The sequence below is a fragment of the Lithobates pipiens genome, unplaced genomic scaffold, assembly GCF_037356315.1.
Source record: "Lithobates pipiens isolate NorthernLeopardFrog02 unplaced genomic scaffold, aLitPip1_a1.2 Scaffold_18, whole genome shotgun sequence".
In the NCBI taxonomy this organism is placed as follows: domain Eukaryota; kingdom Metazoa; phylum Chordata; class Amphibia; order Anura; family Ranidae; genus Lithobates; species Lithobates pipiens.
This window is the reverse complement of record NW_027507758.1, coordinates 478600990-478626573: the sequence shown is the minus strand read 5'-3', so window position 1 is coordinate 478626573 and position 25584 is coordinate 478600990. Positions and strand designations below refer to the sequence as shown.

At 43.8% G+C, this 25584-nt stretch overlaps 26 non-coding genes across 26 annotated transcripts; all 26 read left to right on the top strand.

Moving 5' to 3' along the window:
• The first annotated feature begins 861 nt into the window (after positions 1-861).
• Positions 862-934, top strand: TRNAF-GAA (transfer RNA phenylalanine (anticodon GAA)). Its single transcript has one exon. It is a non-coding gene; the product is annotated as a tRNA-Phe (tRNA).
• A 962-nt stretch (positions 935-1896) lies between these two features.
• TRNAF-GAA (transfer RNA phenylalanine (anticodon GAA)) lies at positions 1897-1969 on the top strand. Its single transcript has one exon. It is a non-coding gene; the product is annotated as a tRNA-Phe (tRNA).
• Positions 1970-2589: 620 nt separating this feature from the next.
• On the top strand, positions 2590-2662 carry TRNAF-GAA (transfer RNA phenylalanine (anticodon GAA)). Its single transcript has one exon. It is a non-coding gene; the product is annotated as a tRNA-Phe (tRNA).
• A 269-nt stretch (positions 2663-2931) lies between these two features.
• On the top strand, positions 2932-3004 carry TRNAF-GAA (transfer RNA phenylalanine (anticodon GAA)). Its single transcript has one exon. It is a non-coding gene; the product is annotated as a tRNA-Phe (tRNA).
• Positions 3005-3965: 961 nt separating this feature from the next.
• On the top strand, positions 3966-4038 carry TRNAF-GAA (transfer RNA phenylalanine (anticodon GAA)). Its single transcript has one exon. It is a non-coding gene; the product is annotated as a tRNA-Phe (tRNA).
• Positions 4039-4999: 961 nt separating this feature from the next.
• TRNAF-GAA (transfer RNA phenylalanine (anticodon GAA)) lies at positions 5000-5072 on the top strand. Its single transcript has one exon. It is a non-coding gene; the product is annotated as a tRNA-Phe (tRNA).
• Positions 5073-6035: 963 nt separating this feature from the next.
• TRNAF-GAA (transfer RNA phenylalanine (anticodon GAA)) lies at positions 6036-6108 on the top strand. The gene has a single exon. It is a non-coding gene; the product is annotated as a tRNA-Phe (tRNA).
• A 620-nt stretch (positions 6109-6728) lies between these two features.
• Positions 6729-6801, top strand: TRNAF-GAA (transfer RNA phenylalanine (anticodon GAA)). Its single transcript has one exon. It is a non-coding gene; the product is annotated as a tRNA-Phe (tRNA).
• Positions 6802-7070: 269 nt separating this feature from the next.
• TRNAF-GAA (transfer RNA phenylalanine (anticodon GAA)) lies at positions 7071-7143 on the top strand. The gene has a single exon. It is a non-coding gene; the product is annotated as a tRNA-Phe (tRNA).
• A 961-nt stretch (positions 7144-8104) lies between these two features.
• Positions 8105-8177, top strand: TRNAF-GAA (transfer RNA phenylalanine (anticodon GAA)). The gene has a single exon. It is a non-coding gene; the product is annotated as a tRNA-Phe (tRNA).
• A 961-nt stretch (positions 8178-9138) lies between these two features.
• On the top strand, positions 9139-9211 carry TRNAF-GAA (transfer RNA phenylalanine (anticodon GAA)). Its single transcript has one exon. It is a non-coding gene; the product is annotated as a tRNA-Phe (tRNA).
• A 963-nt stretch (positions 9212-10174) lies between these two features.
• Positions 10175-10247, top strand: TRNAF-GAA (transfer RNA phenylalanine (anticodon GAA)). Its single transcript has one exon. It is a non-coding gene; the product is annotated as a tRNA-Phe (tRNA).
• Positions 10248-11209: 962 nt separating this feature from the next.
• On the top strand, positions 11210-11282 carry TRNAF-GAA (transfer RNA phenylalanine (anticodon GAA)). Its single transcript has one exon. It is a non-coding gene; the product is annotated as a tRNA-Phe (tRNA).
• Positions 11283-12244: 962 nt separating this feature from the next.
• TRNAF-GAA (transfer RNA phenylalanine (anticodon GAA)) lies at positions 12245-12317 on the top strand. Its single transcript has one exon. It is a non-coding gene; the product is annotated as a tRNA-Phe (tRNA).
• A 961-nt stretch (positions 12318-13278) lies between these two features.
• On the top strand, positions 13279-13351 carry TRNAF-GAA (transfer RNA phenylalanine (anticodon GAA)). The gene has a single exon. It is a non-coding gene; the product is annotated as a tRNA-Phe (tRNA).
• Positions 13352-14312: 961 nt separating this feature from the next.
• TRNAF-GAA (transfer RNA phenylalanine (anticodon GAA)) lies at positions 14313-14385 on the top strand. Its single transcript has one exon. It is a non-coding gene; the product is annotated as a tRNA-Phe (tRNA).
• A 963-nt stretch (positions 14386-15348) lies between these two features.
• Positions 15349-15421, top strand: TRNAF-GAA (transfer RNA phenylalanine (anticodon GAA)). Its single transcript has one exon. It is a non-coding gene; the product is annotated as a tRNA-Phe (tRNA).
• Positions 15422-16383: 962 nt separating this feature from the next.
• On the top strand, positions 16384-16456 carry TRNAF-GAA (transfer RNA phenylalanine (anticodon GAA)). Its single transcript has one exon. It is a non-coding gene; the product is annotated as a tRNA-Phe (tRNA).
• Positions 16457-17418: 962 nt separating this feature from the next.
• Positions 17419-17491, top strand: TRNAF-GAA (transfer RNA phenylalanine (anticodon GAA)). Its single transcript has one exon. It is a non-coding gene; the product is annotated as a tRNA-Phe (tRNA).
• Positions 17492-18111: 620 nt separating this feature from the next.
• Positions 18112-18184, top strand: TRNAF-GAA (transfer RNA phenylalanine (anticodon GAA)). The gene has a single exon. It is a non-coding gene; the product is annotated as a tRNA-Phe (tRNA).
• A 269-nt stretch (positions 18185-18453) lies between these two features.
• Positions 18454-18526, top strand: TRNAF-GAA (transfer RNA phenylalanine (anticodon GAA)). The gene has a single exon. It is a non-coding gene; the product is annotated as a tRNA-Phe (tRNA).
• A 961-nt stretch (positions 18527-19487) lies between these two features.
• Positions 19488-19560, top strand: TRNAF-GAA (transfer RNA phenylalanine (anticodon GAA)). The gene has a single exon. It is a non-coding gene; the product is annotated as a tRNA-Phe (tRNA).
• Positions 19561-20521: 961 nt separating this feature from the next.
• On the top strand, positions 20522-20594 carry TRNAF-GAA (transfer RNA phenylalanine (anticodon GAA)). Its single transcript has one exon. It is a non-coding gene; the product is annotated as a tRNA-Phe (tRNA).
• A 961-nt stretch (positions 20595-21555) lies between these two features.
• On the top strand, positions 21556-21628 carry TRNAF-GAA (transfer RNA phenylalanine (anticodon GAA)). The gene has a single exon. It is a non-coding gene; the product is annotated as a tRNA-Phe (tRNA).
• A 962-nt stretch (positions 21629-22590) lies between these two features.
• TRNAF-GAA (transfer RNA phenylalanine (anticodon GAA)) lies at positions 22591-22663 on the top strand. Its single transcript has one exon. It is a non-coding gene; the product is annotated as a tRNA-Phe (tRNA).
• A 962-nt stretch (positions 22664-23625) lies between these two features.
• Positions 23626-23698, top strand: TRNAF-GAA (transfer RNA phenylalanine (anticodon GAA)). Its single transcript has one exon. It is a non-coding gene; the product is annotated as a tRNA-Phe (tRNA).
• Positions 23699-25584: the final 1886 nt, after the last annotated feature.

The following is a 25584-nucleotide window of genomic DNA, read 5'->3' as shown; positions in this document are numbered from 1 at the left end:
AGCAGAAACGCAATTGTGCAACATCCCGCAGTTTATGCTTTTCTCAGCCAATGTGCAAGGACAAGTCAAAATATCCCTTCTTCTTCATAGGACATTTGTACACCAACGCATAGTTCTGCAGAGCCTTGGGAAGAAAAGTCCAGCATGTTTCATTTTCACCTGCAATATACCAATGAAAGCCGTGGGAACAAGACCTAGCCGCATTTGAAAGAAAAATGACTTTTTTGATGTGTAGTCCTTAGAAACGGAAAGTAAAAATCAGGGGAGAAACTGAAAACTATGCTGGAAATCTAGGAAGTTGTGGAAATAGATGGCCAGCAGACAGGCATCAATCACAACATGAAAGGAGATTTTTGAACCGAGCTTGTCAAAAATAACTATTGTTTTTACTGTGGGTACAATGCTGATGTTATCAAATAAAAGTGGATGTTGTGACTATAAACCTCCGTTAAGGGCTCAATGACCCCTTCGAGTCGACGCACGGTGCCACGTGTCTCCTGGACAAACGCTTTCTAAAGTGCCGAAATAGCTCAGTTGGGAGAGCGTTAGACTGAAGATCTAAAGGTCCCTGGTTCGATCCTGGGTTTCGGCAATTGTTGTATCCTGAACAGGGATTACCCTACCTTTGATTATATGACTTTCCCATGAATTAGGCCAGTGCGTGTTTGATTCTTTCGCTTCTCATGTGCCTGTTGCCCTAACAGGGTGGTTGCTTAGTTTCACCTGGAACAAAGTAAAGTATCTTGCTGCCTGTTTTCCTTTCCGGCTAAATGCATAGACATAAAAATGTCACTCGTCATTGTCATTCCTTCACACCAGCACATGGTACCCCAGAATTGTCATCAAGGTTAGGCAGAAAAGGCCGAAATAGCTCAGTTGGGAGAGCGTTAGACTGAAGATCTAAAGGTCCCTGGTTCGATCCCGGGTTTCGGCAACTGTACCTGCTCCTTTTGGTGTACCGCTTTCTGACAAGAAAAGGAAGACCAAGCAGGAGTTTGAGAAAGTTGTTTAGAGCAGACTAAGGTCTGGGGCTCAGCAGAAACGCAATTGTGCAACATCCCGCAGTTTATGCTTTTCTCAGCCAATGTGCAAGGACAAGTCAAAATATCCCTTCTTCTTCATAGGACATTTGTACACCAACGCATAGTTCTGCAGAGCCTTGGGAAGAAAAGTCCAGCATGTTTCATTTTCACCTGCAATATACCAATGAAAGCCGTGGGAACAAGACCTAGCCGCATTTGAAAGAAAAATGACTTTTTTGATGTGTAGTCCTTAGAAACGGAAAGTAAAAATCAGGGGAGAAACTGAAAACTATGCTGGAAATCTAGGAAGTTGTGGAAATAGATGGCCAGCAGACAGGCATCAATCACAACATGAAAGGAGATTGTTTAATCCGAGCTTGTCAAAAATAACTATTGTTTTTACTGTGGGTACAATGCTGATGTTATCAAATAAAAGTGGATGCTGTGACTATAGACCTCCTTTAAGGGCTCAATGACCCCTTCGAGTCGACGCACGGTGCCACGTGTCTCCTGGACAAATGCTTTCTAAAGTGCTGAAATAGCTCAGTTGGGAGAGCGTTAGACTGAAGATCTAAAGGTCCCTGGTTCGATCCTGGGTTTCGGCAATTGTTGTATCCTGAACAGGGATTACCCTACCTTTGATTATATGACTTTCCCATGAATTAGGCCAGTGCGTGTTTGATTCTTTCGCTTCTCATGTGCCTGTTGCCCTAACAGGGTGGTTGCTTAGTTTCACCTGGAACAAAGTAAAGTATCTTGCTGCCTGTTTTCCTTTCCGGCTAAATGCATAGACATAAAAATGTCACTCGTCATTGTCATTCCTTCACACCAGCACATGGTACCCCAGAATTGTCATCAAGATTAGGCAGAAAAGGCCGAAATAGCTCAGTTGGGAGAGCGTTAGACTGAAAATCTAAAGGTCCCTGGTTCGATCCCGGGTTTCGGCAACTGTACCTGCTCCTTTTGGTGTACCGCTTTCTGACAAGAAAAGGAAGACCAAGCAGGAGTTTGAGAAAGTTGTTTAGAGCAGACTAAGGTCTGGGGCTCAGCAGAAACGCAATTGTGCAACATCCCGCAGTTTATGCTTTTCTCAGCCAATGTGCAAGGACAAGTCAAAATATCCCTTCTTCTTCATAGGACATTTGTACACCAACGCATAGTTCTGCAGAGCCTTGGGAAGAAAAGTCCAGCATGTTTCATTTTCACCTGCAATATACCAATGAAAGCCGTGGGAACAAGACCTAGCCGCATTTGAAAGAAAAATGACTTTTTTGATGTGTAGTCCTTAGAAACGGAAAGTAAAAATCAGGGGAGAAACTGAAAACTATGCTGGAAATCTAGGAAGTTGTGGAAATAGATGGCCAGCAGACAGGCATCAATCACAACATGAAAGGAGATTTTTTAATCCGAGCTTGTCAAAAATAACTATTGTTTTTACTGTGGGTACAATGCTGATGTTATCAAATAAAAGTGGATGCTGTGACTATAGACCTCCTTTAAGGGCTCAATGACCCCTTCGAGTCGACGCACGGTGCCACGTGTCTCCTGGACAAACGCTTTCTAAAGTGCCGAAATAGCTCAGTTGGGAGAGCGTTAGACTGAAGATCTAAAGGTCCCTGGTTCGATCCCGGGTTTCGGCAATTGTTGTATCCTGAACAGGGATTACCCTACCTTTGATTATATGACTTTCCCATGAATTAGGCCAGTGCGTGTTTGATTCTTTCGCTTCTCATGTGCCTGTTGCCCTAACAGGGTGGTTGCTTAGTTTCACCTGGAACAAAATAAAGTATCTTGCTGCCTGTTTTCCTTTCCGGCTAAATGCATAGACATAAAAATGTCACTCGTCATTGTCATTCCTTCACACCAGCACATGGTACCCCAGAATTGTCATCAAGGTTAGGCAGAAAAGGCCGAAATAGCTCAGTTGGGAGAGCGTTAGACTGAAGATCTAAAGGTCCCTGGTTCGATCCCGGGTTTCGGCAACTGTACCTGCTCCTTTTGGTGTACCGCTTTCTGACAAGAAAAGGAAGACCAAGCAGGAGTTTGAGAAAGTTGTTTAGAGCAGACTAAGGTCTGGGGCTCAGCAGAAACGCAATTGTGCAACATCCCGCAGTTTATGCTTTTCTCAGCCAATGTGCAAGGACAAGTCAAAATATCCCTTCTTCTTCATAGGACATTTGTACACCAACGCATAGTTCTGCAGAGCCTTGGGAAGAAAAGTCCAGCATGTTTCATTTTCACCTGCAATATACCAATGAAAGCCGTGGGAACAAGACCTAGCCGCATTTGAAAGAAAAATGACTTTTTTGATGTGTAGTCCTTAGAAACGGAAAGTAAAAATCAGGGGAGAAACTGAAAACTATGCTGGAAATCTAGGAAGTTGTGGAAATAGATGGCCAGCAGACAGGCATCAATCACAACATGAAAGGAGATTTTTGAACCGAGCTTGTCAAAAATAACTATTGTTTTTACTGTGGGTACAATGCTGATGTTATCAAATAAAAGTGGATGCTGTGACTATAAACCTCCTTTAAGGGCTCAATGACCCCTTCGAGTCGACGCACGGTGCCACGTGTCTCCTGGACAAACGCTTTCTAAAGTGCCGAAATAGCTCAGTTGGGAGAGCGTTAGACTGAAGATCTAAAGGTCCCTGGTTCGATCCTGGGTTTCGGCAATTGTTGTATCCTGAACAGGGATTACCCTACCTTTGATTATATGACTAACCCATGAATTAGGCCAGTGCGTTTTTGATTCTTTCGCTTCTCATGTGCCTGTTGCCCTAACAGGGTGGTTGTTTAGTTTCACCTGGAACAAAGTAAAGTATCTTGCTGCCTGTTTTCCTTTCCAGCTAAATGCATAGACATAAAAATGTCACTCGTCATTGTCATTCCTTCACACCAGCACATGGTACCCCAGAATTGTCATCAAGGTTAGGCAGAAAAGGCCGAAATAGCTCAGTTGGGAGAGCGTTAGACTGAAGATCTAAAGGTCCCTGGTTCGATCCCGGGTTTCGGCAACTGTACCTGCTCCTTTTGGTGTACCGCTTTCTGACAAGAAAAGGAAGACCAAGCAGGAGTTTGAGAAAGTTGTTTAGAGCAGACTAAGGTCTGGGGCTCAGCAGAAACGCAATTGTGCAACATCCCGCAGTTTATGCTTTTCTCAGCCAATGTGCAAGGACAAGTCAAAATATCCCTTCTTCTTCATAGGACATTTGTACACCAACGCATAGTTCTGCAGAGCCTTGGGAAGAAAAGTCCAGCATGTTTCATTTTCACCTGCAATATACCAATGAAAGCCGTGGGAACAAGACCTAGCCGCATTTGAAAGAAAAATGACTTTTTTGATGTGTAGTCCTTAGAAACGGAAAGTAAAAATCAGGGGAGAAACTGAAAACTATGCTGGAAATCTAGGAAGTTGTGGAAATAGATGGCCAGCAGACAGGCATCAATCACAACATGAAAGGAGATTTTTGAACCGAGCTTGTCAAAAATAACTATTGTTTTTACTGTGGGTACAATGCTGATGTTATCAAATAAAAGTGGATGTTGTGACTATAAACCTCCGTTAAGGGCTCAATGACCCCTTCGAGTCGACGCACGGTGCCACGTGTCTCCTGGACAAACGCTTTCTAAAGTGCCGAAATAGCTCAGTTGGGAGAGCGTTAGACTGAAGATCTAAAGGTCCCTGGTTCGATCCTGGGTTTCGGCAATTGTTGTATCCTGAACAGGGATTACCCTACCTTTGATTATATGACTTTCCCATGAATTAGGCCAGTGCGTGTTTGATTCTTTCGCTTCTCATGTGCCTGTTGCCCTAACAGGGTGGTTGCTTAGTTTCACCTGGAACAAAGTAAAGTATCTTGCTGCCTGTTTTCCTTTCCGGCTAAATGCATAGACATAAAAATGTCACTCGTCATTGTCATTCCTTCACACCAGCACATGGTACCCCAGAATTGTCATCAAGGTTAGGCAGAAAAGGCCGAAATAGCTCAGTTGGGAGAGCGTTAGACTGAAGATCTAAAGGTCCCTGGTTCGATCCCGGGTTTCGGCAACTGTACCTGCTCCTTTTGGTGTACCGCTTTCTGACAAGAAAAGGAAGACCAAGCAGGAGTTTGAGAAAGTTGTTTAGAGCAGACTAAGGTCTGGGGCTCAGCAGAAACGCAATTGTGCAACATCCCGCAGTTTATGCTTTTCTCAGCCAATGTGCAAGGACAAGTCAAAATATCCCTTCTTCTTCATAGGACATTTGTACACCAACGCATAGTTCTGCAGAGCCTTGGGAAGAAAAGTCCAGCATGTTTCATTTTCACCTGCAATATACCAATGAAAGCCGTGGGAACAAGACCTAGCCGCATTTGAAAGAAAAATGACTTTTTTGATGTGTAGTCCTTAGAAACGGAAAGTAAAAATCAGGGGAGAAACTGAAAACTATGCTGGAAATCTAGGAAGTTGTGGAAATAGATGGCCAGCAGACAGGCATCAATCACAACATGAAAGGAGATTTTTGAACCGAGCTTGTCAAAAATAACTATTGTTTTTACTGTGGGTACAATGCTGATGTTATCAAATAAAAGTGGATGCTGTGACTATAAACCTCCTTTAAGGGCTCAATGACCCCTTCGAGTCGACGCACGGTGCCACGTGTCTCCTGGACAAACGCTTTCTAAAGTGCCGAAATGGCTCAGTTGGGAGAGCGTTAGACTGAAGATCTAAAGGTCCCTGGTTCGATCCATGGTTTTGTGCAATTGTTGTATTCTGAACAGGGATAACTCTACCTTTGATTATATGACTTTACCATGAATTAGGCCAGTGCGTGTTTGATTCTTTTCGCTTCTCATGTGCCTGTTGCCCTAACAGGGTGGTTGCTTAGTTTCACCTGGAACAAAGTAAAGTATCTTGCTGCCTGTTTTCCTTTCCGGCTAAATGCATAGACATAAAAATGTCACTCGTCATTATCATTCCTTCACACCAGCACATGGTACCCCAGAATTGTCATCAAGTTTAGGCAGAAAAGGCCGAAATAGCTCAGTTGGGAGAGCGTTAGACTGAAGATCTAAAGGTCCCTGGTTCGATCCCGGGTTTCGGCAACTGTACCTGCTCCTTTTGGTGTACCGCTTTCTGACAAGAAAAGGAAGACCAAGCAGGAGTTTGAGAAAGTTGTTTAGAGCAGACTAAGGTCTGGGGCTCAGCAGAAACGCAATTGTGCAACATCCCGCAGTTTATGCTTTTCTCAGCCAATGTGCAAGGACAAGTCAAAATATCCCTTCTTCTTCATAGGACATTTGTACACCAACGCATAGTTCTGCAGAGCCTTGGGAAGAAAAGTCCAGCATGTTTCATTTTCACCTGCAATATACCAATGAAAGCCGTGGGAACAAGACCTAGCCGCATTTGAAAGAAAAATGACTTTTTTGATGTGTAGTCCTTAGAAACGGAAAGTAAAAATCAGGGGAGAAACTGAAAACTATGCTGGAAATCTAGGAAGTTGTGGAAATAGATGGCCAGCAGACAGGCATCAATCACAACATGAAAGGAGATTTTTTAATCCGAGCTTGTCAAAAATAACTATTGTTTTTACTGTGGGTACAATGCTGATGTTATCAAATAAAAGTGGATGCTGTGACTATAGACCTCCTTTAAGGGCTCAATGACCCCTTCGAGTCGACGCACGGTGCCACGTGTCTCCTGGACAAACGCTTTCTAAAGTGCCGAAATAGCTCAGTTGGGAGAGCGTTAGACTGAAGATCTAAAGGTCCCTGGTTCGATCCCGGGTTTCGGCAATTGTTGTATCCTGAACAGGGATTACCCTACCTTTGATTATATGACTTTCCCATGAATTAGGCCAGTGCGTGTTTGATTCTTTCGCTTCTCATGTGCCTGTTGCCCTAACAGGGTGGTTGCTTAGTTTCACCTGGAACAAAATAAAGTATCTTGCTGCCTGTTTTCCTTTCCGGCTAAATGCATAGACATAAAAATGTCACTCGTCATTGTCATTCCTTCACACCAGCACATGGTACCCCAGAATTGTCATCAAGGTTAGGCAGAAAAGGCCGAAATAGCTCAGTTGGGAGAGCGTTAGACTGAAGATCTAAAGGTCCCTGGTTCGATCCCGGGTTTCGGCAACTGTACCTGCTCCTTTTGGTGTACCGCTTTCTGACAAGAAAAGGAAGACCAAGCAGGAGTTTGAGAAAGTTGTTTAGAGCAGACTAAGGTCTGGGGCTCAGCAGAAACGCAATTGTGCAACATCCCGCAGTTTATGCTTTTCTCAGCCAATGTGCAAGGACAAGTCAAAATATCCCTTCTTCTTCATAGGACATTTGTACACCAACGCATAGTTCTGCAGAGCCTTGGGAAGAAAAGTCCAGCATGTTTCATTTTCACCTGCAATATACCAATGAAAGCCGTGGGAACAAGACCTAGCCGCATTTGAAAGAAAAATGACTTTTTTGATGTGTAGTCCTTAGAAACGGAAAGTAAAAATCAGGGGAGAAACTGAAAACTATGCTGGAAATCTAGGAAGTTGTGGAAATAGATGGCCAGCAGACAGGCATCAATCACAACATGAAAGGAGATTTTTGAACCGAGCTTGTCAAAAATAACTATTGTTTTTACTGTGGGTACAATGCTGATGTTATCAAATAAAAGTGGATGCTGTGACTATAAACCTCCTTTAAGGGCTCAATGACCCCTTCGAGTCGACGCACGGTGCCACGTGTCTCCTGGACAAACGCTTTCTAAAGTGCCGAAATAGCTCAGTTGGGAGAGCGTTAGACTGAAGATCTAAAGGTCCCTGGTTCGATCCTGGGTTTCGGCAATTGTTGTATCCTGAACAGGGATTACCCTACCTTTGATTATATGACTAACCCATGAATTAGGCCAGTGCGTTTTTGATTCTTTCGCTTCTCATGTGCCTGTTGCCCTAACAGGGTGGTTGTTTAGTTTCACCTGGAACAAAGTAAAGTATCTTGCTGCCTGTTTTCCTTTCCAGCTAAATGCATAGACATAAAAATGTCACTCGTCATTGTCATTCCTTCACACCAGCACATGGTACCCCAGAATTGTCATCAAGGTTAGGCAGAAAAGGCCGAAATAGCTCAGTTGGGAGAGCGTTAGACTGAAGATCTAAAGGTCCCTGGTTCGATCCCGGGTTTCGGCAACTGTACCTGCTCCTTTTGGTGTACCGCTTTCTGACAAGAAAAGGAAGACCAAGCAGGAGTTTGAGAAAGTTGTTTAGAGCAGACTAAGGTCTGGGGCTCAGCAGAAACGCAATTGTGCAACATCCCGCAGTTTATGCTTTTCTCAGCCAATGTGCAAGGACAAGTCAAAATATCCCTTCTTCTTCATAGGACATTTGTACACCAACGCATAGTTCTGCAGAGCCTTGGGAAGAAAAGTCCAGCATGTTTCATTTTCACCTGCAATATACCAATGAAAGCCGTGGGAACAAGACCTAGCCGCATTTGAAAGAAAAATGACTTTTTTGATGTGTAGTCCTTAGAAACGGAAAGTAAAAATCAGGGGAGAAACTGAAAACTATGCTGGAAATCTAGGAAGTTGTGGAAATAGATGGCCAGCAGACAGGCATCAATCACAACATGAAAGGAGATTTTTGAACCGAGCTTGTCAAAAATAACTATTGTTTTTACTGTGGGTACAATGCTGATGTTATCAAATAAAAGTGGATGTTGTGACTATAAACCTCCGTTAAGGGCTCAATGACCCCTTCGAGTCGACGCACGGTGCCACGTGTCTCCTGGACAAACGCTTTCTAAAGTGCCGAAATAGCTCAGTTGGGAGAGCGTTAGACTGAAGATCTAAAGGTCCCTGGTTCGATCCTGGGTTTCGGCAATTGTTGTATCCTGAACAGGGATTACCCTACCTTTGATTATATGACTTTCCCATGAATTAGGCCAGTGCGTGTTTGATTCTTTCGCTTCTCATGTGCCTGTTGCCCTAACAGGGTGGTTGCTTAGTTTCACCTGGAACAAAGTAAAGTATCTTGCTGCCTGTTTTCCTTTCCGGCTAAATGCATAGACATAAAAATGTCACTCGTCATTGTCATTCCTTCACACCAGCACATGGTACCCCAGAATTGTCATCAAGGTTAGGCAGAAAAGGCCGAAATAGCTCAGTTGGGAGAGCGTTAGACTGAAGATCTAAAGGTCCCTGGTTCGATCCCGGGTTTCGGCAACTGTACCTGCTCCTTTTGGTGTACCGCTTTCTGACAAGAAAAGGAAGACCAAGCAGGAGTTTGAGAAAGTTGTTTAGAGCAGACTAAGGTCTGGGGCTCAGCAGAAACGCAATTGTGCAACATCCCGCAGTTTATGCTTTTCTCAGCCAATGTGCAAGGACAAGTCAAAATATCCCTTCTTCTTCATAGGACATTTGTACACCAACGCATAGTTCTGCAGAGCCTTGGGAAGAAAAGTCCAGCATGTTTCATTTTCACCTGCAATATACCAATGAAAGCCGTGGGAACAAGACCTAGCCGCATTTGAAAGAAAAATGACTTTTTTGATGTGTAGTCCTTAGAAACGGAAAGTAAAAATCAGGGGAGAAACTGAAAACTATGCTGGAAATCTAGGAAGTTGTGGAAATAGATGGCCAGCAGACAGGCATCAATCACAACATGAAAGGAGATTTTTGAACCGAGCTTGTCAAAAATAACTATTGTTTTTACTGTGGGTACAATGCTGATGTTATCAAATAAAAGTGGATGCTGTGACTATAAACCTCCTTTAAGGGCTCAATGACCCCTTCGAGTCGACGCACGGTGCCACGTGTCTCCTGGACAAACGCTTTCTAAAGTGCCGAAATGGCTCAGTCGGGAGAGCGTTAGACTGAAGATCTAAAGGTCCCTGGTTCGATCCATGGTTTTGTGCAATTGTTGTATTCTGAACAGGGATAACTCTACCTTTGATTATATGACTTTACCATGAATTAGGCCAGTGCGTGTTTGATTCTTTTCGCTTCTCATGTGCCTGTTGCCCTAACAGGGTGGTTGCTTAGTTTCACCTGGAACAAAGTAAAGTATCTTGCTGCCTGTTTTCCTTTCCGGCTAAATGCATAGACATAAAAATGTCACTCGTCATTGTCATTCCTTCACACCAGCACATGGTACCCCAGAATTGTCATCAAGTTTAGGCAGAAAAGGCCGAAATAGCTCAGTTGGGAGAGCGTTAGACTGAAGATCTAAAGGTCCCTGGTTCGATCCCGGGTTTCGGCAACTGTACCTGCTCCTTTTGGTGTACCGCTTTCTGACAAGAAAAGGAAGACCAAGCAGGAGTTTGAGAAAGTTGTTTAGAGCAGACTAAGGTCTGGGGCTCAGCAGAAACGCAATTGTGCAACATCCCGCAGTTTATGCTTTTCTCAGCCAATGTGCAAGGACAAGTCAAAATATCCCTTCTTCTTCATAGGACATTTGTACACCAACGCATAGTTCTGCAGAGCCTTGGGAAGAAAAGTCCAGCATGTTTCATTTTCACCTGCAATATACCAATGAAAGCCGTGGGAACAAGACCTAGCCGCATTTGAAAGAAAAATGACTTTTTTGATGTGTAGTCCTTAGAAACGGAAAGTAAAAATCAGGGGAGAAACTGAAAACTATGCTGGAAATCTAGGAAGTTGTGGAAATAGATGGCCAGCAGACAGGCATCAATCACAACATGAAAGGAGATTGTTTAATCCGAGCTTGTCAAAAATAACTATTGTTTTTACTGTGGGTACAATGCTGATGTTATCAAATAAAAGTGGATGCTGTGACTATAGACCTCCTTTAAGGGCTCAATGACCCCTTCGAGTCGACGCACGGTGCCACGTGTCTCCTGGACAAATGCTTTCTAAAGTGCCGAAATAGCTCAGTTGGGAGAGCGTTAGACTGAAGATCTAAAGGTCCCTGGTTCGATCCTGGGTTTCGGCAATTGTTGTATCCTGAACAGGGATTACCCTACCTTTGATTATATGACTTTCCCATGAATTAGGCCAGTGCGTGTTTGATTCTTTCGCTTCTCATGTGCCTGTTGCCCTAACAGGGTGGTTGCTTAGTTTCACCTGGAACAAAGTAAAGTATCTTGCTGCCTGTTTTCCTTTCCGGCTAAATGCATAGACATAAAAATGTCACTCGTCATTGTCATTCCTTCACACCAGCACATGGTACCCCAGAATTGTCATCAAGATTAGGCAGAAAAGGCCGAAATAGCTCAGTTGGGAGAGCGTTAGACTGAAAATCTAAAGGTCCCTGGTTCGATCCCGGGTTTCGGCAACTGTACCTGCTCCTTTTGGTGTACCGCTTTCTGACAAGAAAAGGAAGACCAAGCAGGAGTTTGAGAAAGTTGTTTAGAGCAGACTAAGGTCTGGGGCTCAGCAGAAACGCAATTGTGCAACATCCCGCAGTTTATGCTTTTCTCAGCCAATGTGCAAGGACAAGTCAAAATATCCCTTCTTCTTCATAGGACATTTGTACACCAACGCATAGTTCTGCAGAGCCTTGGGAAGAAAAGTCCAGCATGTTTCATTTTCACCTGCAATATACCAATGAAAGCCGTGGGAACAAGACCTAGCCGCATTTGAAAGAAAAATGACTTTTTTGATGTGTAGTCCTTAGAAACGGAAAGTAAAAATCAGGGGAGAAACTGAAAACTATGCTGGAAATCTAGGAAGTTGTGGAAATAGATGGCCAGCAGACAGGCATCAATCACAACATGAAAGGAGATTTTTTAATCCGAGCTTGTCAAAAATAACTATTGTTTTTACTGTGGGTACAATGCTGATGTTATCAAATAAAAGTGGATGCTGTGACTATAGACCTCCTTTAAGGGCTCAATGACCCCTTCGAGTCGACGCACGGTGCCACGTGTCTCCTGGACAAACGCTTTCTAAAGTGCCGAAATAGCTCAGTTGGGAGAGCGTTAGACTGAAGATCTAAAGGTCCCTGGTTCAATCCCGGGTTTCGGCAATTGTTGTATCCTGAACAGGGATTACCCTACCTTTGATTATATGACTTTCCCATGAATTAGGCCAGTGCGTGTTTGATTCTTTCGCTTCTCATGTGCCTGTTGCCCTAACAGGGTGGTTGCTTAGTTTCACCTGGAACAAAATAAAGTATCTTGCTGCCTGTTTTCCTTTCCGGCTAAATGCATAGACATAAAAATGTCACTCGTCATTGTCATTCCTTCACACCAGCACATGGTACCCCAGAATTGTCATCAAGGTTAGGCAGAAAAGGCCGAAATAGCTCAGTTGGGAGAGCGTTAGACTGAAGATCTAAAGGTCCCTGGTTCGATCCCGGGTTTCGGCAACTGTACCTGCTCCTTTTGGTGTACCGCTTTCTGACAAGAAAAGGAAGACCAAGCAGGAGTTTGAGAAAGTTGTTTAGAGCAGACTAAGGTCTGGGGCTCAGCAGAAACGCAATTGTGCAACATCCCGCAGTTTATGCTTTTCTCAGCCAATGTGCAAGGACAAGTCAAAATATCCCTTCTTCTTCATAGGACATTTGTACACCAACGCATAGTTCTGCAGAGCCTTGGGAAGAAAAGTCCAGCATGTTTCATTTTCACCTGCAATATACCAATGAAAGCCGTGGGAACAAGACCTAGCCGCATTTGAAAGAAAAATGACTTTTTTGATGTGTAGTCCTTAGAAACGGAAAGTAAAAATCAGGGGAGAAACTGAAAACTATGCTGGAAATCTAGGAAGTTGTGGAAATAGATGGCCAGCAGACAGGCATCAATCACAACATGAAAGGAGATTTTTGAACCGAGCTTGTCAAAAATAACTATTGTTTTTACTGTGGGTACAATGCTGATGTTATCAAATAAAAGTGGATGCTGTGACTATAAACCTCCTTTAAGGGCTCAATGACCCCTTCGAGTCGACGCACGGTGCCACGTGTCTCCTGGACAAACGCTTTCTAAAGTGCCGAAATAGCTCAGTTGGGAGAGCGTTAGACTGAAGATCTAAAGGTCCCTGGTTCGATCCTGGGTTTCGGCAATTGTTGTATCCTGAACAGGGATTACCCTACCTTTGATTATATGACTAACCCATGAATTAGGCCAGTGCGTTTTTGATTCTTTCGCTTCTCATGTGCCTGTTGCCCTAACAGGGTGGTTGTTTAGTTTCACCTGGAACAAAGTAAAGTATCTTGCTGCCTGTTTTCCTTTCCAGCTAAATGCATAGACATAAAAATGTCACTCGTCATTGTCATTCCTTCACACCAGCACATGGTACCCCAGAATTGTCATCAAGGTTAGGCAGAAAAGGCCGAAATAGCTCAGTTGGGAGAGCGTTAGACTGAAGATCTAAAGGTCCCTGGTTCGATCCCGGGTTTCGGCAACTGTACCTGCTCCTTTTGGTGTACCGCTTTCTGACAAGAAAAGGAAGACCAAGCAGGAGTTTGAGAAAGTTGTTTAGAGCAGACTAAGGTCTGGGGCTCAGCAGAAACGCAATTGTGCAACATCCCGCAGTTTATGCTTTTCTCAGCCAATGTGCAAGGACAAGTCAAAATATCCCTTCTTCTTCATAGGACATTTGTACACCAACGCATAGTTCTGCAGAGCCTTGGGAAGAAAAGTCCAGCATGTTTCATTTTCACCTGCAATATACCAATGAAAGCCGTGGGAACAAGACCTAGCCGCATTTGAAAGAAAAATGACTTTTTTGATGTGTAGTCCTTAGAAACGGAAAGTAAAAATCAGGGGAGAAACTGAAAACTATGCTGGAAATCTAGGAAGTTGTGGAAATAGATGGCCAGCAGACAGGCATCAATCACAACATGAAAGGAGATTTTTGAACCGAGCTTGTCAAAAATAACTATTGTTTTTACTGTGGGTACAATGCTGATGTTATCAAATAAAAGTGGATGTTGTGACTATAAACCTCCGTTAAGGGCTCAATGACCCCTTCGAGTCGACGCACGGTGCCACGTGTCTCCTGGACAAACGCTTTCTAAAGTGCCGAAATAGCTCAGTTGGGAGAGCGTTAGACTGAAGATCTAAAGGTCCCTGGTTCGATCCTGGGTTTCGGCAATTGTTGTATCCTGAACAGGGATTACCCTACCTTTGATTATATGACTTTCCCATGAATTAGGCCAGTGCGTGTTTGATTCTTTCGCTTCTCATGTGCCTGTTGCCCTAACAGGGTGGTTGCTTAGTTTCACCTGGAACAAAGTAAAGTATCTTGCTGCCTGTTTTCCTTTCCGGCTAAATGCATAGACATAAAAATGTCACTCGTCATTGTCATTCCTTCACACCAGCACATGGTACCCCAGAATTGTCATCAAGGTTAGGCAGAAAAGGCCGAAATAGCTCAGTTGGGAGAGCGTTAGACTGAAGATCTAAAGGTCCCTGGTTCGATCCCGGGTTTCGGCAACTGTACCTGCTCCTTTTGGTGTACCGCTTTCTGACAAGAAAAGGAAGACCAAGCAGGAGTTTGAGAAAGTTGTTTAGAGCAGACTAAGGTCTGGGGCTCAGCAGAAACGCAATTGTGCAACATCCCGCAGTTTATGCTTTTCTCAGCCAATGTGCAAGGACAAGTCAAAATATCCCTTCTTCTTCATAGGACATTTGTACACCAACGCATAGTTCTGCAGAGCCTTGGGAAGAAAAGTCCAGCATGTTTCATTTTCACCTGCAATATACCAATGAAAGCCGTGGGAACAAGACCTAGCCGCATTTGAAAGAAAAATGACTTTTTTGATGTGTAGTCCTTAGAAACGGAAAGTAAAAATCAGGGGAGAAACTGAAAACTATGCTGGAAATCTAGGAAGTTGTGGAAATAGATGGCCAGCAGACAGGCATCAATCACAACATGAAAGGAGATTTTTGAACCGAGCTTGTCAAAAATAACTATTGTTTTTACTGTGGGTACAATGCTGATGTTATCAAATAAAAGTGGATGCTGTGACTATAAACCTCCTTTAAGGGCTCAATGACCCCTTCGAGTCGACGCACGGTGCCACGTGTCTCCTGGACAAACGCTTTCTAAAGTGCCGAAATGGCTCAGTCGGGAGAGCGTTAGACTGAAGATCTAAAGGTCCCTGGTTCGATCCATGGTTTTGTGCAATTGTTGTATTCTGAACAGGGATAACTCTACCTTTGATTATATGACTTTACCATGAATTAGGCCAGTGCGTGTTTGATTCTTTTCGCTTCTCATGTGCCTGTTGCCCTAACAGGGTGGTTGCTTAGTTTCACCTGGAACAAAGTAAAGTATCTTGCTGCCTGTTTTCCTTTCCGGCTAAATGCATAGACATAAAAATGTCACTCGTCATTGTCATTCCTTCACACCAGCACATGGTACCCCAGAATTGTCATCAAGTTTAGGCAGAAAAGGCCGAAATAGCTCAGTTGGGAGAGCGTTAGACTGAAGATCTAAAGGTCCCTGGTTCGATCCCGGGTTTCGGCAACTGTACCTGCTCCTTTTGGTGTACCGCTTTCTGACAAGAAAAGGAAGACCAAGCAGGAGTTTGAGAAAGTTGTTTAGAGCAGACTAAGGTCTGGGGCTCAGCAGAAACGCAATTGTGCAACATCCCGCAGTTTATGCTTTTCTCAGCCAATGTGCAAGGACAAGTCAAAATATCCCTTCTTCTTCATAGGACATTTGTACACCAACGCATAGTTCTGCAGAGCCTTGGGAAGAAAAGTCCAGCATGTTTCATTTTCACCTGCAATATACCAATGAAAGCCGTGGGAACAAGACCTAGCCGCATTTGAAAGAAAAATGACTTTTTTGATGTGTAGTCCTTAGAAACGGAAAGTAAAAATCAGGGGAGAAACTGAAAACTATGCTGGAAATCTAGGAAGTTGTGGAAATAGATGGCCAGCAGACAGGCATCAATCACAACATGAAAGGAGATTGTTTAATCCGAGCTTGTCAAAAATAACTATTGTTTTTACTGTGGGTACAATGCTGATGTTATCAAATAAAAGTGGATGCTGTGACTATAGACCTCCTTTAAGGGCTCAATGACCCCTTCGAGTCGACGCACGGTGCCACGTGTCTCCTGGACAAATGCTTTCTAAAGTGCTGAAATAGCTCAGTTGGGAGAGCGTTAGACTGAAGATCTAAAGGTCCCTGGTTCGATCCTGGGTTTCGGCAATTGTTGTATCCTGAACAGGGATTACCCTACCTTTGATTATATGACTTTCCCATGAATTAGGCCAGTGCGTGTTTGATTCTTTCGCTTCTCATGTGCCTGTTGCCCTAACAGGGTGGTTGCTTAGTTTCACCTGGAACAAAGTAAAGTATCTTGCTGCCTGTTTTCCTTTCCGGCTAAATGCATAGACATAAAAATGTCACTCGTCATTGTCATTCCTTCACACCAGCACATGGTACCCCAGAATTGTCATCAAGTTTAGGCAGAAAAGGCCGAAATAGCTCAGTTGGGAGAGCGTTAGACTGAAGATCTAAAGGTCCCTGGTTCGATCCCGGGTTTCGGCAACTGTACCTGCTCCTTTTGGTGTACCGCTTTCTGACAAGAAAAGGAAGACCAAGCAGGAGTTTGAGAAAGTTGTTTAGAGCAGACTAAGGTCTGGGGCTCAGCAGAAACGCAATTGTGCAACATCCCGCAGTTTATGCTTTTCTCAGCCAATGTGCAAGGACAAGTCAAAATATCCCTTCTTCTTCATAGGACATTTGTACACCAACGCATAGTTCTGCAGAGCCTTGGGAAGAAAAGTCCAGCATGTTTCATTTTCACCTGCAATATACCAATGAAAGCCGTGGGAACAAGACCTAGCCGCATTTGAAAGAAAAATGACTTTTTTGATGTGTAGTCCTTAGAAACGGAAAGTAAAAATCAGGGGAGAAACTGAAAACTATGCTGGAAATCTAGGAAGTTGTGGAAATAGATGGCCAGCAGACAGGCATCAATCACAACATGAAAGGAGATTGTTTAATCCGAGCTTGTCAAAAATAACTATTGTTTTTACTGTGGGTACAATGCTGATGTTATCAAATAAAAGTGGATGCTGTGACTATAGACCTCCTTTAAGGGCTCAATGACCCCTTCGAGTCGACGCACGGTGCCACGTGTCTCCTGGACAAATGCTTTCTAAAGTGCTGAAATAGCTCAGTTGGGAGAGCGTTAGACTGAAGATCTAAAGGTCCCTGGTTCGATCCTGGGTTTCGGCAATTGTTGTATCCTGAACAGGGATTACCCTACCTTTGATTATATGACTTTCCCATGAATTAGGCCAGTGCGTGTTTGATTCTTTCGCTTCTCATGTGCCTGTTGCCCTAACAGGGTGGTTGCTTAGTTTCACCTGGAACAAAGTAAAGTATCTTGCTGCCTGTTTTCCTTTCCGGCTAAATGCATAGACATAAAAATGTCACTCGTCATTGTCATTCCTTCACACCAGCACATGGTACCCCAGAATTGTCATCAAGATTAGGCAGAAAAGGCCGAAATAGCTCAGTTGGGAGAGCGTTAGACTGAAAATCTAAAGGTCCCTGGTTCGATCCCGGGTTTCGGCAACTGTACCTGCTCCTTTTGGTGTACCGCTTTCTGACAAGAAAAGGAAGACCAAGCAGGAGTTTGAGAAAGTTGTTTAGAGCAGACTAAGGTCTGGGGCTCAGCAGAAACGCAATTGTGCAACATCCCGCAGTTTATGCTTTTCTCAGCCAATGTGCAAGGACAAGTCAAAATATCCCTTCTTCTTCATAGGACATTTGTACACCAACGCATAGTTCTGCAGAGCCTTGGGAAGAAAAGTCCAGCATGTTTCATTTTCACCTGCAATATACCAATGAAAGCCGTGGGAACAAGACCTAGCCGCATTTGAAAGAAAAATGACTTTTTTGATGTGTAGTCCTTAGAAACGGAAAGTAAAAATCAGGGGAGAAACTGAAAACTATGCTGGAAATCTAGGAAGTTGTGGAAATAGATGGCCAGCAGACAGGCATCAATCACAACATGAAAGGAGATTTTTTAATCCGAGCTTGTCAAAAATAACTATTGTTTTTACTGTGGGTACAATGCTGATGTTATCAAATAAAAGTGGATGCTGTGACTATAGACCTCCTTTAAGGGCTCAATGACCCCTTCGAGTCGACGCACGGTGCCACGTGTCTCCTGGACAAACGCTTTCTAAAGTGCCGAAATAGCTCAGTTGGGAGAGCGTTAGACTGAAGATCTAAAGGTCCCTGGTTCGATCCCGGGTTTCGGCAATTGTTGTATCCTGAACAGGGATTACCCTACCTTTGATTATATGACTTTCCCATGAATTAGGCCAGTGCGTGTTTGATTCTTTCGCTTCTCATGTGCCTGTTGCCCTAACAGGGTGGTTGCTTAGTTTCACCTGGAACAAAATAAAGTATCTTGCTGCCTGTTTTCCTTTCCGGCTAAATGCATAGACATAAAAATGTCACTCGTCATTGTCATTCCTTCACACCAGCACATGGTACCCCAGAATTGTCATCAAGGTTAGGCAGAAAAGGCCGAAATAGCTCAGTTGGGAGAGCGTTAGACTGAAGATCTAAAGGTCCCTGGTTCGATCCCGGGTTTCGGCAACTGTACCTGCTCCTTTTGGTGTACCGCTTTCTGACAAGAAAAGGAAGACCAAGCAGGAGTTTGAGAAAGTTGTTTAGAGCAGACTAAGGTCTGGGGCTCAGCAGAAACGCAATTGTGCAACATCCCGCAGTTTATGCTTTTCTCAGCCAATGTGCAAGGACAAGTCAAAATATCCCTTCTTCTTCATAGGACATTTGTACACCAACGCATAGTTCTGCAGAGCCTTGGGAAGAAAAGTCCAGCATGTTTCATTTTCACCTGCAATATACCAATGAAAGCCGTGGGAACAAGACCTAGCCGCATTTGAAAGAAAAATGACTTTTTTGATGTGTAGTCCTTAGAAACGGAAAGTAAAAATCAGGGGAGAAACTGAAAACTATGCTGGAAATCTAGGAAGTTGTGGAAATAGATGGCCAGCAGACAGGCATCAATCACAACATGAAAGGAGATTTTTGAACCGAGCTTGTCAAAAATAACTATTGTTTTTACTGTGGGTACAATGCTGATGTTATCAAATAAAAGTGGATGCTGTGACTATAAACCTCCTTTAAGGGCTCAATGACCCCTTCGAGTCGACGCACGGTGCCACGTGTCTCCTGGACAAACGCTTTCTAAAGTGCCGAAATAGCTCAGTTGGGAGAGCGTTAGACTGAAGATCTAAAGGTCCCTGGTTCGATCCTGGGTTTCGGCAATTGTTGTATCCTGAACAGGGATTACCCTACCTTTGATTATATGACTAACCCATGAATTAGGCCAGTGCGTTTTTGATTCTTTCGCTTCTCATGTGCCTGTTGCCCTAACAGGGTGGTTGTTTAGTTTCACCTGGAACAAAGTAAAGTATCTTGCTGCCTGTTTTCCTTTCCAGCTAAATGCATAGACATAAAAATGTCACTCGTCATTGTCATTCCTTCACACCAGCACATGGTACCCCAGAATTGTCATCAAGGTTAGGCAGAAAAGGCCGAAATAGCTCAGTTGGGAGAGCGTTAGACTGAAGATCTAAAGGTCCCTGGTTCGATCCCGGGTTTCGGCAACTGTACCTGCTCCTTTTGGTGTACCGCTTTCTGACAAGAAAAGGAAGACCAAGCAGGAGTTTGAGAAAGTTGTTTAGAGCAGACTAAGGTCTGGGGCTCAGCAGAAACGCAATTGTGCAACATCCCGCAGTTTATGCTTTTCTCAGCCAATGTGCAAGGACAAGTCAAAATATCCCTTCTTCTTCATAGGACATTTGTACACCAACGCATAGTTCTGCAGAGCCTTGGGAAGAAAAGTCCAGCATGTTTCATTTTCACCTGCAATATACCAATGAAAGCCGTGGGAACAAGACCTAGCCGCATTTGAAAGAAAAATGACTTTTTTGATGTGTAGTCCTTAGAAACGGAAAGTAAAAATCAGGGGAGAAACTGAAAACTATGCTGGAAATCTAGGAAGTTGTGGAAATAGATGGCCAGCAGACAGGCATCAATCACAACATGAAAGGAGATTTTTGAACCGAGCTTGTCAAAAATAACTATTGTTTTTACTGTGGGTACAATGCTGATGTTATCAAATAAAAGTGGATGTTGTGACTATAAACCTCCGTTAAGGGCTCAATGACCCCTTCGAGTCGACGCACGGTGCCACGTGTCTCCTGGACAAACGCTTTCTAAAGTGCCGAAATAGCTCAGTTGGGAGAGCGTTAGACTGAAGATCTAAAGGTCCCTGGTTCGATCCTGGGTTTCGGCAATTGTTGTATCCTGAACAGGGATTACCCTACCTTTGATTATATGACTTTCCCATGAATTAGGCCAGTGCGTGTTTGATTCTTTCGCTTCTCATGTGCCTGTTGCCCTAACAGGGTGGTTGCTTAGTTTCACCTGGAACAAAGTAAAGTATCTTGCTGCCTGTTTTCCTTTCCGGCTAAATGCATAGACATAAAAATGTCACTCGTCATTGTCATTCCTTCACACCAGCACATGGTACCCCAGAATTGTCATCAAGGTTAGGCAGAAAAGGCCGAAATAGCTCAGTTGGGAGAGCGTTAGACTGAAGATCTAAAGGTCCCTGGTTCGATCCCGGGTTTCGGCAACTGTACCTGCTCCTTTTGGTGTACCGCTTTCTGACAAGAAAAGGAAGACCAAGCAGGAGTTTGAGAAAGTTGTTTAGAGCAGACTAAGGTCTGGGGCTCAGCAGAAACGCAATTGTGCAACATCCCGCAGTTTATGCTTTTCTCAGCCAATGTGCAAGGACAAGTCAAAATATCCCTTCTTCTTCATAGGACATTTGTACACCAACGCATAGTTCTGCAGAGCCTTGGGAAGAAAAGTCCAGCATGTTTCATTTTCACCTGCAATATACCAATGAAAGCCGTGGGAACAAGACCTAGCCGCATTTGAAAGAAAAATGACTTTTTTGATGTGTAGTCCTTAGAAACGGAAAGTAAAAATCAGGGGAGAAACTGAAAACTATGCTGGAAATCTAGGAAGTTGTGGAAATAGATGGCCAGCAGACAGGCATCAATCACAACATGAAAGGAGATTTTTGAACCGAGCTTGTCAAAAATAACTATTGTTTTTACTGTGGGTACAATGCTGATGTTATCAAATAAAAGTGGATGTTGTGACTATAAACCTCCGTTAAGGGCTCAATGACCCCTTCGAGTCGACGCACGGTGCCACGTGTCTCCTGGACAAACGCTTTCTAAAGTGCCGAAATAGCTCAGTTGGGAGAGCGTTAGACTGAAGATCTAAAGGTCCCTGGTTCGATCCTGGGTTTCGGCAATTGTTGTATCCTGAACAGGGATTACCCTACCTTTGATTATATGACTTTCCCATGAATTAGGCCAGTGCGTGTTTGATTCTTTCGCTTCTCATGTGCCTGTTGCCCTAACAGGGTGGTTGCTTAGTTTCACCTGGAACAAAGTAAAGTATCTTGCTGCCTGTTTTCCTTTCCGGCTAAATGCATAGACATAAAAATGTCACTCGTCATTGTCATTCCTTCACACCAGCACATGGTACCCCAGAATTGTCATCAAGGTTAGGCAGAAAAGGCCGAAATAGCTCAGTTGGGAGAGCGTTAGACTGAAGATCTAAAGGTCCCTGGTTCGATCCCGGGTTTCGGCAACTGTACCTGCTCCTTTTGGTGTACCGCTTTCTGACAAGAAAAGGAAGACCAAGCAGGAGTTTGAGAAAGTTGTTTAGAGCAGACTAAGGTCTGGGGCTCAGCAGAAACGCAATTGTGCAACATCCCGCAGTTTATGCTTTTCTCAGCCAATGTGCAAGGACAAGTCAAAATATCCCTTCTTCTTCATAGGACATTTGTACACCAACGCATAGTTCTGCAGAGCCTTGGGAAGAAAAGTCCAGCATGTTTCATTTTCACCTGCAATATACCAATGAAAGCCGTGGGAACAAGACCTAGCCGCATTTGAAAGAAAAATGACTTTTTTGATGTGTAGTCCTTAGAAACGGAAAGTAAAAATCAGGGGAGAAACTGAAAACTATGCTGGAAATCTAGGAAGTTGTGGAAATAGATGGCCAGCAGACAGGCATCAATCACAACATGAAAGGAGATTGTTTAATCCGAGCTTGTCAAAAATAACTATTGTTTTTACTGTGGGTACAATGCTGATGTTATCAAATAAAAGTGGATGCTGTGACTATAGACCTCCTTTAAGGGCTCAATGACCCCTTCGAGTCGACGCACGGTGCCACGTGTCTCCTGGACAAATGCTTTCTAAAGTGCTGAAATAGCTCAGTTGGGAGAGCGTTAGACTGAAGATCTAAAGGTCCCTGGTTCGATCCTGGGTTTCGGCAATTGTTGTATCCTGAACAGGGATTACCCTACCTTTGATTATATGACTTTCCCATGAATTAGGCCAGTGCGTGTTTGATTCTTTCGCTTCTCATGTGCCTGTTGCCCTAACAGGGTGGTTGCTTAGTTTCACCTGGAACAAAGTAAAGTATCTTGCTGCCTGTTTTCCTTTCCGGCTAAATGCATAGACATAAAAATGTCACTCGTCATTGTCATTCCTTCACACCAGCACATGGTACCCCAGAATTGTCATCAAGATTAGGCAGAAAAGGCCGAAATAGCTCAGTTGGGAGAGCGTTAGACTGAAAATCTAAAGGTCCCTGGTTCGATCCCGGGTTTCGGCAACTGTACCTGCTCCTTTTGGTGTACCGCTTTCTGACAAGAAAAGGAAGACCAAGCAGGAGTTTGAGAAAGTTGTTTAGAGCAGACTAAGGTCTGGGGCTCAGCAGAAACGCAATTGTGCAACATCCCGCAGTTTATGCTTTTCTCAGCCAATGTGCAAGGACAAGTCAAAATATCCCTTCTTCTTCATAGGACATTTGTACACCAACGCATAGTTCTGCAGAGCCTTGGGAAGAAAAGTCCAGCATGTTTCATTTTCACCTGCAATATACCAATGAAAGCCGTGGGAACAAGACCTAGCCGCATTTGAAAGAAAAATGACTTTTTTGATGTGTAGTCCTTAGAAACGGAAAGTAAAAATCAGGGGAGAAACTGAAAACTATGCTGGAAATCTAGGAAGTTGTGGAAATAGATGGCCAGCAGACAGGCATCAATCACAACATGAAAGGAGATTTTTTAATCCGAGCTTGTCAAAAATAACTATTGTTTTTACTGTGGGTACAATGCTGATGTTATCAAATAAAAGTGGATGCTGTGACTATAGACCTCCTTTAAGGGCTCAATGACCCCTTCGAGTCGACGCACGGTGCCACGTGTCTCCTGGACAAACGCTTTCTAAAGTGCCGAAATAGCTCAGTTGGGAGAGCGTTAGACTGAAGATCTAAAGGTCCCTGGTTCGATCCCGGGGTTCGGCAATTGTTGTATCCTGAACAGGGATTACCCTACCTTTGATTATATGACTTTCCCATGAATTAGGCCAGTGCGTGTTTGATTCTTTCGCTTCTCATGTGCCTGTTGCCCTAACAGGGTGGTTGCTTAGTTTCACCTGGAACAAAATAAAGTATCTTGCTGCCTGTTTTCCTTTCCGGCTAAATGCATAGACATAAAAATGTCACTCGTCATTGTCATTCCTTCACACCAGCACATGGTACCCCAGAATTGTCATCAAGGTTAGGCAGAAAAGGCCGAAATAGCTCAGTTGGGAGAGCGTTAGACTGAAGATCTAAAGGTCCCTGGTTCGATCCCGGGTTTCGGCAACTGTACCTGCTCCTTTTGGTGTACCGCTTTCTGACAAGAAAAGGAAGACCAAGCAGGAGTTTGAGAAAGTTGTTTAGAGCAGACTAAGGTCTGGGGCTCAGCAGAAACGCAATTGTGCAACATCCCGCAGTTTATGCTTTTCTCAGCCAATGTGCAAGGACAAGTCAAAATATCCCTTCTTCTTCATAGGACATTTGTACACCAACGCATAGTTCTGCAGAGCCTTGGGAAGAAAAGTCCAGCATGTTTCATTTTCACCTGCAATATACCAATGAAAGCCGTGGGAACAAGACCTAGCCGCATTTGAAAGAAAAATGACTTTTTTGATGTGTAGTCCTTAGAAACGGAAAGTAAAAATCAGGGGAGAAACTGAAAACTATGCTGGAAATCTAGGAAGTTGTGGAAATAGATGGCCAGCAGACAGGCATCAATCACAACATGAAAGGAGATTTTTGAACCGAGCTTGTCAAAAATAACTATTGTTTTTACTGTGGGTACAATGCTGATGTTATCAAATAAAAGTGGATGCTGTGACTATAAACCTCCTTTAAGGGCTCAATGACCCCTTCGAGTCGACGCACGGTGCCACGTGTCTCCTGGACAAACGCTTTCTAAAGTGCCGAAATAGCTCAGTTGGGAGAGCGTTAGACTGAAGATCTAAAGGTCCCTGGTTCGATCCTGGGTTTCGGCAATTGTTGTATCCTGAACAGGGATTACCCTACCTTTGATTATATGACTAACCCATGAATTAGGCCAGTGCGTTTTTGATTCTTTCGCTTCTCATGTGCCTGTTGCCCTAACAGGGTGGTTGTTTAGTTTCACCTGGAACAAAGTAAAGTATCTTGCTGCCTGTTTTCCTTTCCAGCTAAATGCATAGACATAAAAATGTCACTCGTCATTGTCATTCCTTCACACCAGCACATGGTACCCCAGAATTGTCATCAAGGTTAGGCAGAAAAGGCCGAAATAGCTCAGTTGGGAGAGCGTTAGACTGAAGATCTAAAGGTCCCTGGTTTGATCCCGGGTTTCGGCAACTGTACCTGCTCCTTTTGGTGTACCGCTTTCTGACAAGAAAAGGAAGACCAAGCAGGAGTTTGAGAAAGTTGTTTAGAGCAGACTAAGGTCTGGGGCTCAGCAGAAACGCAATTGTGCAACATCCCGCAGTTTATGCTTTTCTCAGCCAATGTGCAAGGACAAGTCAAAATATCCCTTCTTCTTCATAGGACATTTGTACACCAACGCATAGTTCTGCAGAGCCTTGGGAAGAAAAGTCCAGCATGTTTCATTTTCACCTGCAATATACCAATGAAAGCCGTGGGAACAAGACCTAGCCGCATTTGAAAGAAAAATGACTTTTTTGATGTGTAGTCCTTAGAAACGGAAAGTAAAAATCAGGGGAGAAACTGAAAACTATGCTGGAAATCTAGGAAGTTGTGGAAATAGATGGCCAGCAGACAGGCATCAATCACAACATGAAAGGAGATTTTTGAACCGAGCTTGTCAAAAATAACTATTGTTTTTACTGTGGGTACAATGCTGATGTTATCAAATAAAAGTGGATGTTGTGACTATAAACCTCCGTTAAGGGCTCAATGACCCCTTCGAGTCGACGCACGGTGCCACGTGTCTCCTGGACAAACGCTTTCTAAAGTGCCGAAATAGCTCAGTTGGGAGAGCGTTAGACTGAAGATCTAAAGGTCCCTGGTTCGATCCTGGGTTTCGGCAATTGTTGTATCCTGAACAGGGATTACCCTACCTTTGATTATATGACTTTCCCATGAATTAGGCCAGTGCGTGTTTGATTCTTTCGCTTCTCATGTGCCTGTTGCCCTAACAGGGTGGTTGCTTAGTTTCACCTGGAACAAAGTAAAGTATCTTGCTGCCT